Consider the following 12,045-nt stretch of genomic DNA (forward strand, 5'->3'; position numbering starts at 1 on the left):
TTTTCCGTCATAAAACAATTGAGCAAACTGAAAGCTGTGTCCTTAAAGGGTTAATTAAAATATTTGTAGCTGTATTGGTGATGTCATAGTTCTGCTTTGTAAATCGATGTTCAAAACACTCTCAGGTTTTCCACAGCATATCCTATTTTGTCGTGCCTTCCCTTGGTATTTGCATTTCAGAATACTTCATGGAAACAACAAAACACTAAAATGAGGAAGTACAAAACGACAGTGAGTTTCCAAGCACCATACAAATACTATGAACAGCAGTTATTACAACTAGGTTTTCCTTCCGGATTTACTAAGCACTTTAGTTATTAATAACTAGAAGAAGAAAAAGCCCAACTAATAGGAACGGTTATTTCTTATAGATTTACTTTGTATTACTAAATTAACGTTAGCATAAACATTTTTAAACTTTCTATGAAAAACTATTTTAGCTGTTCATTTCCCCTTTCAATACCAAATCACAGGATGAAGAAGGGATTGCTGTAATTTTGGAGTTGGGATACTGCAAGCTCAGAACTAGAGTAATATGAATGATTTATGATGAATTAAAAAAAATATTAAGATGCTTATAATGATTAAGGGGCTGTGCACAAAGGCAAATGCTAAGTTATAAAAGAAAAAACAATTATTAGTGTGAGGTAACTATAGGAATAGCAAAGGCTGATGATAGGCCAAGGCATTTTGGTAAAGCAGTTATATATTACAGTATTTTACAGTATATAACACACAGTTTGTTAAAAAGGGAATAATCTCTTTAAAAAAAAAAATGTATCTGCACCTTTTGCAGCCCTTGACCTAACGTTAGTTTCAGGCATGGAATTATCTCAGAATGGCATACAAGGGTTACCAGCTCCTCCCCTCACAAAAATGACTGGACAATCTACAGGTGTCCATGATTGGGGAGTAGGTGGGGACATACAATGGCCACCCCCAAGGCTCTACGTTAGGCTAACAAACTAAGCAGTCATTTTATCCTTCCTAGTTGGTAGCACTACACACACATATGAGTTAAAGGGACAGTCTACTCCAGAATTGTTATTCTTTAAAAAGATAGATAATCCCTTTATTGCCCATTCCCCAGTTTTGCTTAATCAGTTATATTAATATACTTATTACCTCTGTAATTACCTTGTATCTAACCCTCTGCAGACTGCCCCCTTATCTCAGTTCTTTTGACAGACTTGCATTTGAGCCAATCAGTGCTGACTCATAAATAACTCCACAGGGGTGAGCACAATGTTATCTATATGGCACACATGAACTAGTGCTCTCTAGCTGTGAAAAACAATTAAAAAGGCAGCCTTCAAGGGCTTAGACATTAGCATATGAGCCTATCTAGGTTTAACTTTCAACAATGTAAAATATATATAAAAAAAAAATTGCATGCCCTATCTGAATCATGAAAGTTTATCTTTGACTAGACTGTCCCTTTAATTTATCCTCCTTTTGGCCACAATTAACAGATATAGGGGCCTATTTATCAAGCTCTGTAACTTGTCCGCCTGCTCTGAGGCCGCAGACAGAAATCAACTCGATCGAATGCGATCGGGTTGATTGACACCCCCTGCTAGCATCCAATTGGCTGCAAATCTGCAGGGGGCGACATTGCACCAGCAGTTTACAAGAACTGGTGGTGCAATGATAAATGCTGACAGCGTATGCTGTCGGCATTTATCGATGTGTGGCGGACATGATACGCTACATCATATCATGCCCGCTCGCACATTAATAAATATACCCCAGTGAGTACTACAGTGTATCATGCCCGCTCGCACATTAATAAATATACCCCAGTGAGTACTACATCGTATCATGCCCGCTCGCACATTAATAAATATACCCCAGTGAGTACTACATCATATCATGCCCGCTCGCACATTAATAAATATACCCCAGTGAGTACTACATTGTATCATGCCCGCTTGCACATTAATAAATATACCCCAGTGAGTACTACATCGTATCATGCCAGCTCGCACATTAATAAATATACCCCAGTGAGTACTACATCGTATCATGCCCGCTCGCACATTAATAAATATACCCCAGTGAGTACTACATCATATCATGCCCGCTCGCACATTAATAAATATACCCCAGTGAGTACTATATCGTATCATGCCCGCTTGCACATTAATAAATATACCCCAGTGAGTACTACATTGTATCATGCCCGCTTGCACATTAATAAATATACCCCAGTGAGTACTACATTGTATCATGCCAGCTCGCACATTAATAAATATACCCCAGTGAGTACTACATCGTATCATGCCAGCTCGCACATTAATAAATATACCCCAGTGAGTACTACATCGTATCATGCCAGCTCGCACATTAATAAATATACCCCAGTGAGTACTACATCGTATCATGCCCGCTCGCACATTAATAAATATACCCCAGTGAGTACTACATTGTATCATGCCCGCTTGCGCATTAATAAATATACCCCAGTGCGTACTACATTGTATCATGCCAGCTCGCACATTAATAAATATACCCCAGTGAGTACTACATCGTATCATGCCCGCTCGCACATTAATAAATATACCTCAGTGAGTACTACATCGTATCATGTCCGCTCGCACATTAATAAATATACCCCAGTGAGTACTACATTGTATTATGCCCGCTCGCACATTAATAAATATACCTCAGTGAGTACTACATCGTATCATGCCCGCTCGCACATTAATAAATATACCCCAGTGAGTACTACATTGTATCATGCCCGCTCGCACATTAATAAATATACCCCAGTGAGTACTACATCGTATCATGCCCGCTCGCACATTAATAAATATACCCCAGTGAGTACTACATTGTATCATGTCCGCTCGCACATTAATAAATATACCCCAGTGAATAGAGATGTTATCCCAGTGGCTACCAAGAAAAGCACACATGAAAAAGCACACAGTGTTTAAACACAGCTTGACTGTAATTATAGTGACTTTTTTATCCTCTTATTATACTTAGACTTTTAGGCACCATATTTGTAATATGCTTAACAAGTTATATTCCAATCTGGATACATTTTAAGTGGACAAACACCTTTTAAATGTATGCTTGTGAGTTGCGTCACTGTGCAGTAATAAAAGAGTTGGATAACTATTGACCAGTAAGTGATCAGTCCGGCCTCCGTTGCACCTCCTGTTAGCTTCAAAAGCAAAAGCAAATAAATATTTCAGGTTAAAGGGATAGAAACGCAATTTTAAGAGACTTTTCAATGTAGCTGTACTTCTATTATCAAATTTACTTTCTTCTCTTGGTAATATTTGTTGAAAAGCATACCTAGTTAGACTCAGGAGCAACAATGCACTAATGTGAGCTAGCTGGTGATTGGTGGCTACACACATATGCATCTTTTCATTGGCTCATCAGATCTGTTTAGCTAGCTCTCTGCATTGATGCTGTGGAGCTGACTTTAGCGATGTGTTTAGCCCCAATACATCCAGTGACACAGGGCCAAGTTTAAGATGCCCTCTGTCTGCTGTTTTCCCCTCCAGAGGGCTTTTTTGGGTTGTGCCACCTTGTTTGCCCCCCCCCCCCAAGAAGTCCTCAATGCAAACATTTTTATTTCCTGACTCATAAAAACGCACATTCCTAGTTCTGCTTTTTCCCAGGGCCACAGAAACTAGTGCAGACACGTGGCCTATGGGCTGCCAATTGGACATCTCCAAGGTGTTAGAATGAAGTTTCTTCATTAATATTTGTTTATGACTTGGGCAACTAACGGTTTAATTGTAAAAATAAATTAACATTTTAGTTATTTTAAACCAGGAAACAACACATTTAATAAAAATAAAAACACTCACAAGAACTCTTTAGCAATGAAAACATACAAATAGCCAAAAGAGGCTAAAGGGAGATTATAAGAGGTCAAGACTCTTAAATAGACAACTGCATAGAAGAAAAGTTAGAGTGTTTTCGATGGATTGGAATATTGATATTAAATTATCTCAATTGTGTATGTGTGTATGTAAATATATATGTGTAATAAAACAAATAGTCCCAGCGCAGTACATCCACCTATGTGTGAGGAGGGTCCCTCTCTACATACGACTACCATTACTTTTGTAACCACATTGCCACATGATTTTGGTTTGTATGAATTAAAGACACATATACTTCAGTGCTGGGACTATTTGTTTTATTATATTGTAGAGGGTGGTCAGACTACATCCTTTCCCGGGCACGCTGTATAAAGGTATTAACAATTAGAGGTTGTGCTGTCACTTATTCAATATCATATATATATATATATATATATATATATATATATATATATATATATATATCTGTGTGTGTGCAATGCATATGTGTGTTTATTTATATATAAATAAATATATATATATATATATATGTGTGTGTGTGCGTGCAATGCAATGCTTATATGTATATATATATATATATAAAAGCATTGCATTGCATTGCACACACACACACACACATATATATATATATATATATATATATATATATATATAAACACACATATGCATTGCACACACACACACACACATATATATATATATAAACACAGTACACACATATGCATTGCACACACACATATATATATATATATATATATATATATATATATAAACACACGTATGCATTGCACACACGCATACACATATCTATATACTGTATATATATATATATATATATATATATATATATATATACATTGTACACACATATATATATATATATATAAATACATATGCATTGCACTCACACATATATACAGTATATAAACACACATATGCATTGCGCACACACACACATATATATATAAACACGCATATGCAAACATATACACACATATATATAAACACACATATGCAAACATACACACACATATATATAAACACACATATGCATTGCGCACACACACACATATATATATAAACACACATATGCAAACATACACACACATATATATAAACACACATATGCAAACATACACACACATATATATAAACACACATATGCAAACATACACACACACACACACACACACACACACATATATATATATATAATATATATATATATAAACACACATATGCATTAATTTGCGCACAACATATAAACACACATGCATTGTACACACACACACACACATATATATATATATATATATATATATATATATATATATATATATATATATATATATATATATAAATTTTCTGGGGAAAAGCAAGTGGGGATTCTTGCCTAGATGTGCTAATTTCCTATGCAAATATTTACATTGTCTAGTGAGTGATTTTTGATTTGCTGCAATAATCCTGTTAAAAGGATAGCTGTGTTAAAACAGTATTTTGAAGCAAAAAAACTGAGAATTTGCATTTCTAATTTGCATAAGTTACCCAGAATTCTCTTGTGCATTGGTGACATTGTATATGAGGTATTTCTGGGGAAAAGCAAGCGGGATTCTTGCCTAGATGTGCTAATTTCCTATGCAAATATTTACATTGATTTAATTTTGAGACATGGAGGATTTTAATTTCATTTTTTTATCTCCCCCCATAATTTTAATGAATTTTGGTTTAACCTTGAAAATAGCTTTATTAATGCAGCAACCAGAAATCTATCTCCTACTGATGAGTTCCAAATAGAACGAAACAGGCTGTCTAGTGAGTGATTTCTGATTTGCTGCAATAATCCTGTTAAAAGGATAGCTGTGTTAAAACAGTATTTTGAAGCAAAAAAACTGCGAATTTGCATATCTAATTTGCATAAGTTACCCAGAATTCTCTTGTGCATTGGTGACATTGTATATGAGGTATTTCTGGGGCAAAAGCAAGCAGGGATTCTTGCCTAGATGTGCTAATTTAATATGCAAATATTTACATTGATTTATATTAACACACATATGCATTGCACACACACACACACACACACACACACACACACACATATATATATATATATATATATATATATGCATTGTGCGCACACACATATAGAAACACAGAAATAAATATACATATCAACACATACCATATGGTTATAAAAAAACAAAAAAACAAAAAACAAAGCCGTTATGGCTAAATAAAAATGTGTTAAGAGAAATTAGGAAAAAACATAGGGCATTTAAATTATTAAAAGAAAATAGTACAGACTCAACATACAATATTTATAAGGAATGTAACAAAGCATGCAAAAAAGCAATCAAATTAGCCAAAATTGAAAATGAAAAATTAATTGCCAAGGAGTCTAACCCTAAAAGGTTCTGTAAGTACATAAATAGCAAAAAATCTAAGAAGGATAATATAGGTACATTAAAATGCGTGGAGGGTAGCATGATAAATAATGACAGGGAGAAGGCTGAGGTACTAAATCAGTTTTTTTCTTCAGTATACACAAGAGAGGAACCATTGAATGATACTTTGGAACAGAATAGAACATGCCAGTCCATACCACTAACTGGGTTTTGTTTAGAGGATATCAGGAAAAAAACGGAAAATATTAAGGTAAATAAAACTCCAGGCCCAGATGGAATACACCCAAGGGTGTTAAGGGAACTTAGCACTGGTATAGACAAACCTTTACTCTTAATTTTTCAAGACTCATTATCCTCAGGCATGCTACCCCAGGATTGGCATAAAGCTGATGTGGTGCCACTCTTCAAAAAGGGAAGCAGGGATGATCCAGGAAGCTATAGACCAGTTAGTCTGGCATCAATAGTGGGGAAGATATTTGAAGGGATCATAAGGGATTATATTGATGAGCATATTCGTGTAAACAAGATTATGAGTTCTAATCAGCATGGCTTTAGGAGAAATAGATCATATCAAACTAATCTAATTAGATTATATGAGGAAGTAAGTAAAAATATAGATAAAGGGGAATCAGTTGATGTGATATACTTAGATTTTGCAAAGGCATTTGATACAGTGCCACATGAGAGATTAATGCACAAAATTAAGGGACTGGGAATAGCTGAAAATGTTAGCTCATGGATAAATAACTGGATAAAAGATAGGGAGCAACGATTAGTAGTAAATGGATCATACTCAGATTGGACAAAGGTAATCAGTGGCGTCCCCCAGTACTGGGCCCTGTTCTTTTTAATATTTTTATAAATGACTTGGAGCAAGGATTAAATAGCGACATCTCTATTTTTGCAGATGATACTAAGTTAAGTAAGGTCATTAGGTCAGAGCAGGACGAACTCTCTTTACAAAGGGATTTGCTAAAATTAGAACTATGGGCAAGTGAATGGAAAATTAGATTTAATACGGAAAAATGCAAGGTTCTACATTTTGGAAGTAAAAATAAGCAGGCTACGTATTTTTTAAATGGGACAAGACTTAGCCAAACACAGGAGGAAAGGGATTTGGGAGTAGTAATAGATAACAAGCTAAAGATGGGTGCACAATGCAGGGCAGCGGCTTCAAAGGCTAATAAGATACTAGCATGTATTAAAAGAGGCATTGATTCAAGGGAGGAAAGCATAATTCTGTAATTATATAAAGCCCTGGTAAGACCTCACCTTGAGTTTGGAGTGCAGTTCTGGGGACCGATTGCTAAAAAAGATATTGCAGAACTAGAAAAAGTTCAGAGAAGGGCCACAAAGCTAATAAGGGGATTGGAGAAATTAACCTATGAGGAGAGGCTAGCCAAACTGGGTCTGTTTTCTTTAGAAAAAAGGTGCTTGAGAGGTGACATGATTACTTTATATAAATATATTCAAGGCCCATATACAGAGATGGCAGAAGCTCTGTTTATTACAAGAAAATTGTTTCTGACAAGAGGTCATAATTTAAGGTTGGAGGAAAGGAGATTTAATCTCCTGCAACGGAAACGTTTTTTCACTGTAAGAGCAATAAAATTGTGGAACTCATTACCAAAGGAGGTAGTGAATGCCAATACCATAGATACATTTAAAAATAGTCTGGATAAATTTCTGTATATAAACAAAATTAATGGATATGATTGCTAGTATTAAATGGGTCACATTTTAATTGGGTTATTTGGAGCTTTTTGTAAGTATTTTAGATTTGTATAGGTTGAACTTGATGGACTTCAGTCTTTTTTCAACCTTATCTACTATGTTACACACACACACACACACACATATATATATATATATATATATATATATATATATATATATATATATATATATATATATATATATATATATATATATATACATATATGAAGAAGGGACGTTTGCAGTCCTGAAACGTCACAATAAATAATAAGGATTAACACAGTTGACCAAAGTCCAGTGAGTGCTTCATTTCTGAACTTCTATACATTCCTTCCAACAGCACCCTGAAAGTTGTTTTTGTGGTGGTGAGAGTGCACACATATCATCCAGTCTTATATATATATATATATATATATATATATATATATATATATATATATATATACAAACACATATGCATTGCACACAGACACACATATACAGTATATATATATATATATATATATATATATATATATATATATATATATATACACACACATATACACACAGATATACTGTATATGTATATATATATATATATATGTATATATATGTATGTGTGTTTGCTTTTTCATTGGTATTACTAAATAGCAAAATAATAACTTCTGGAAAGCAACAAATATAAAAAGATAACAAGTATGTTGTTCTACTGTATTTATTCTGTATGAAATATAACGTTTATAAATATTTTTCCATAAATAACGCCACATTATGTAATTAAACACTTTTAGAATGAACTCTTTTCCAGTTTCCTGTGGTAAAATGCAAATACTTGTTTTGCCATTCTGTGGTGTTTTCTTTTTAACACTGGAAAGAATTGAGTTTATTTTGGGCTTTCACAATTTAGCGGTGCCCGTCATGTTTGTGTTTTTTTTATCTCACACCCAGAGCTCTGACAAGCTCCCAGACTGTTGTGTAGAAGTCTATGCCGCACCCTTCTGCTTTTGTTTTTACACATACAGCTTCCGCCTCAGGAAGTGACTTCTAAAATTGGTAGTGACTTGGTTTGAGTCCAAGCTGTAAACCAAAAAAATAGTAGTATGAGAAGTGTATGCAGTTTACATGTCACCCTCATATAATTGCAGATTATCAGGCCTCTGGGGTAAAAATAATCTCTATTAACTATAGTGCTGTATTTTGTTTGTTGTGAGAACTTTTTTTTACTCTTTGCATAAACTTTTATATTCACAGGAAGTCTTGTAGCCAGAGTGAAGTAACTTAGTTACAACAAACTAGAATAAAGAAGTAAAGTAAAAAAAGGTGAACAAATATTTTCTAAATGATTATTTAAATGTGTTAAGTTATTTTATAAATTAGGTTTCCACAACCTCTGAAGATAAAAAAAAAAAAAAATACAGCAAGAAAATTTAGTTAAAGGGACATTCTACACCATAATTTTTACTGTTTAAAGAGATATATAATCCCTTTATTACCATTCACCAGTTTTGCATAACCAATTTGGTTGTATTAATACACTTTTTACTTGTTTTATTACCTTATATCTAAGCCTCTGCAGGCTGCCTCCTTATTTCAGTTCTTTTGACAAACTTGTATTTTGACAGACTTCAGTGCTGACTCCTAGGTAACTCAACGGGAGTGAGCACAATGTTATCTATATGGCACATGAACTAGCGCTGTCTAGCTGTGAAAAACTGTCAAAATGCACTGAGATAAGAGGTGGCCTTCAATGGCTTAGAAATTAGCATATGACCTAGGTTTGGCTTTCAACAAAGAATACAAAGAGAACAAAGCAAATTTAATTATAAAAGTAAATTGGAAAGTAGTTTAAAATTGCATGCCCTATCTGAATCATGAAAGATTAATTTTGACTAGACTGTCCCTTTAATCAACAGAACATAGAATTTCTAAAGATTCATAAAAAATAAAAGCAACCAAGTGAAAGTATTGCAAAAAAATATAACTTTAATTGTAATTGAAAAAAAGGTCAATTCATTAGTTTAAAGGGGCATAATTTAATTATTTGTGATAAATATGAGTTATGTATAATAAAAACAGTTTGCAATATACTTTTCTTTTATTTTTCAGATAGAGAATACAATTTGAAAAAAACAAAACATTCCAATTTACTTCTATTATTTAATTTGCTTCATTCTTCAGATATTTTTTTTTAAGAAATAGCAATACGCATGGGTGAGCCAATCACACGTGGCATCTATGTGCAGCCACCAATCAGCAGCTACTGAGCCTATCTAGATATGCTGTTCAACAAAATATATCAAGAGAATGAAGCAAAATAGATAACAGAAGTAAATTGGAATGTTGTTTAAAATTGCATGCTTTTTCTAAACCAAGAAAGAAAAAATGTGGGTTTTATGTCCCTTTAAATGCCAATAGTTAAGCTAATTTCTCTTCATCCTAGTAAAGGCCCCTTTTCATTGCTAAAAACAAATTTTAAAGTTTAAGAAGAACATATTTTCAGTTCATTAACACAAACACTTGGAAAAACACACAATACATTAGACATACAGTATATTGTTACCAACCATGTGAATTAGCATATATTTCCATCATTGATTATAAAGCATAACTGAGAAAACTAAAGCTGATAAAAATTTAAATGATCATTTTTTTCTAATTAGATTCCAACCTTTTTAGAAGATGTTTCCTCATTACAGCGACTTTATTTATATATGTATCCTTTATTATTTGCATTGGCATCTATATTAAAGGGACATTATACTCATATGCTAAATGACTTGAAAGTGATAGATCATACCTGTAAAAAAAAACTGACAAAAATATTTTACCTCAGAATTTGTTAAACTCACCCAGCAGAGTAAGTGCTCTGTGAACAATTATCCTTTAAGTACTGTCAATTGCATGTTGAAAAAACAGCCTATTAGCTTTATCAGATTATCAGAGCTGAGTTCACAATTTGTTTTACTGTGATCTTGAAAGATTTCATAGTAAACTTACTTAAAATGAGAAGGGAAATAACATGATTGTGCCTGCACATGCAAGTTGCAGTTGCTCACTCCCTTGCAAGTCCCTGGACCAGCATCTTTATTGGATGCTTAAAGTGCATTTACAATGAGATATGGCTACTGAGGATACTTTGAGGTAAAACATCTTCCTTTTTTACATAGAGAAGTTCATGTGAAATTTTAGTTAGCTTTTTACTGCTGCATCACTTTTAAATATTTCATTTGGGTATCACGTTCCTTTAAATGACCATTAAATGCATAATAAAAAAAAATGCAAAAGCACTTAAAGGGACACTGAAACCAATTTTTTTATTTCGTGATTCAGATAGAGCATGCAATTTTTTTTTTTTTTTAAATATTTATTTACGGACCAACATGAGTACAAAACACAAAATCCGCCATGCAAGGCTTAATGTAATAGCCTATTACAAAAGAAATTGATGCCTTTATCTTAACTTAAATAATAATAATAGTACATATCCTTTGTTAATGAATTAATACATATTATACTCAATGAAGGTATTTTCTATTTATTTTATGCATTTAATTAGGGAGAGAAAAGGAAAAGAAAAAGAAAAAAGAAAAAACAACTATAATCATTCAATTGGTAAACAGTTTGATTCAGAGTCAATTTCATATTCCTCAGTTAACTTGTCAAGGAAAAGGAGATATATATAACTGTAGTATTGGGGGAGAAGGAGGGGAGAGGGAAGAGGCAGGAGGAGGGAAAGGGGGAAAAAAAAAAAAAAAAAAAAAAAATCTCAGGGGGGATTTTGGTGTTACCATCGATCTAGTAACACTACTTCAGAATGCCTAAAAGGGTAGATTAATTGATCTATTTCTTCTGGTGGAAAAATCTTAATAAATGTCGACCACTTTTTGAAGAAGAGCATTATCTCTCTTTCAGATGTTAGAGTTGTGTCCATTTGCTCGATAATACATTGTTTTTTCATATAATTTTTAATTTCCAAAATACTAGGTATCTTGGGGGTACGCCAATTCTTGAGGATCAAGTTTCTTGTTGCCAAGATAGTCATATTTCTAGCCTTCAAATGTTCAATGACCATAGGTGATTCTTTGAGAAAAACAACT

The sequence above is a fragment of the Bombina bombina genome, chromosome 6 (genome assembly GCF_027579735.1).
Source record: "Bombina bombina isolate aBomBom1 chromosome 6, aBomBom1.pri, whole genome shotgun sequence".
Classification (NCBI taxonomy): Eukaryota; Metazoa; Chordata; class Amphibia; order Anura; family Bombinatoridae; genus Bombina; species Bombina bombina.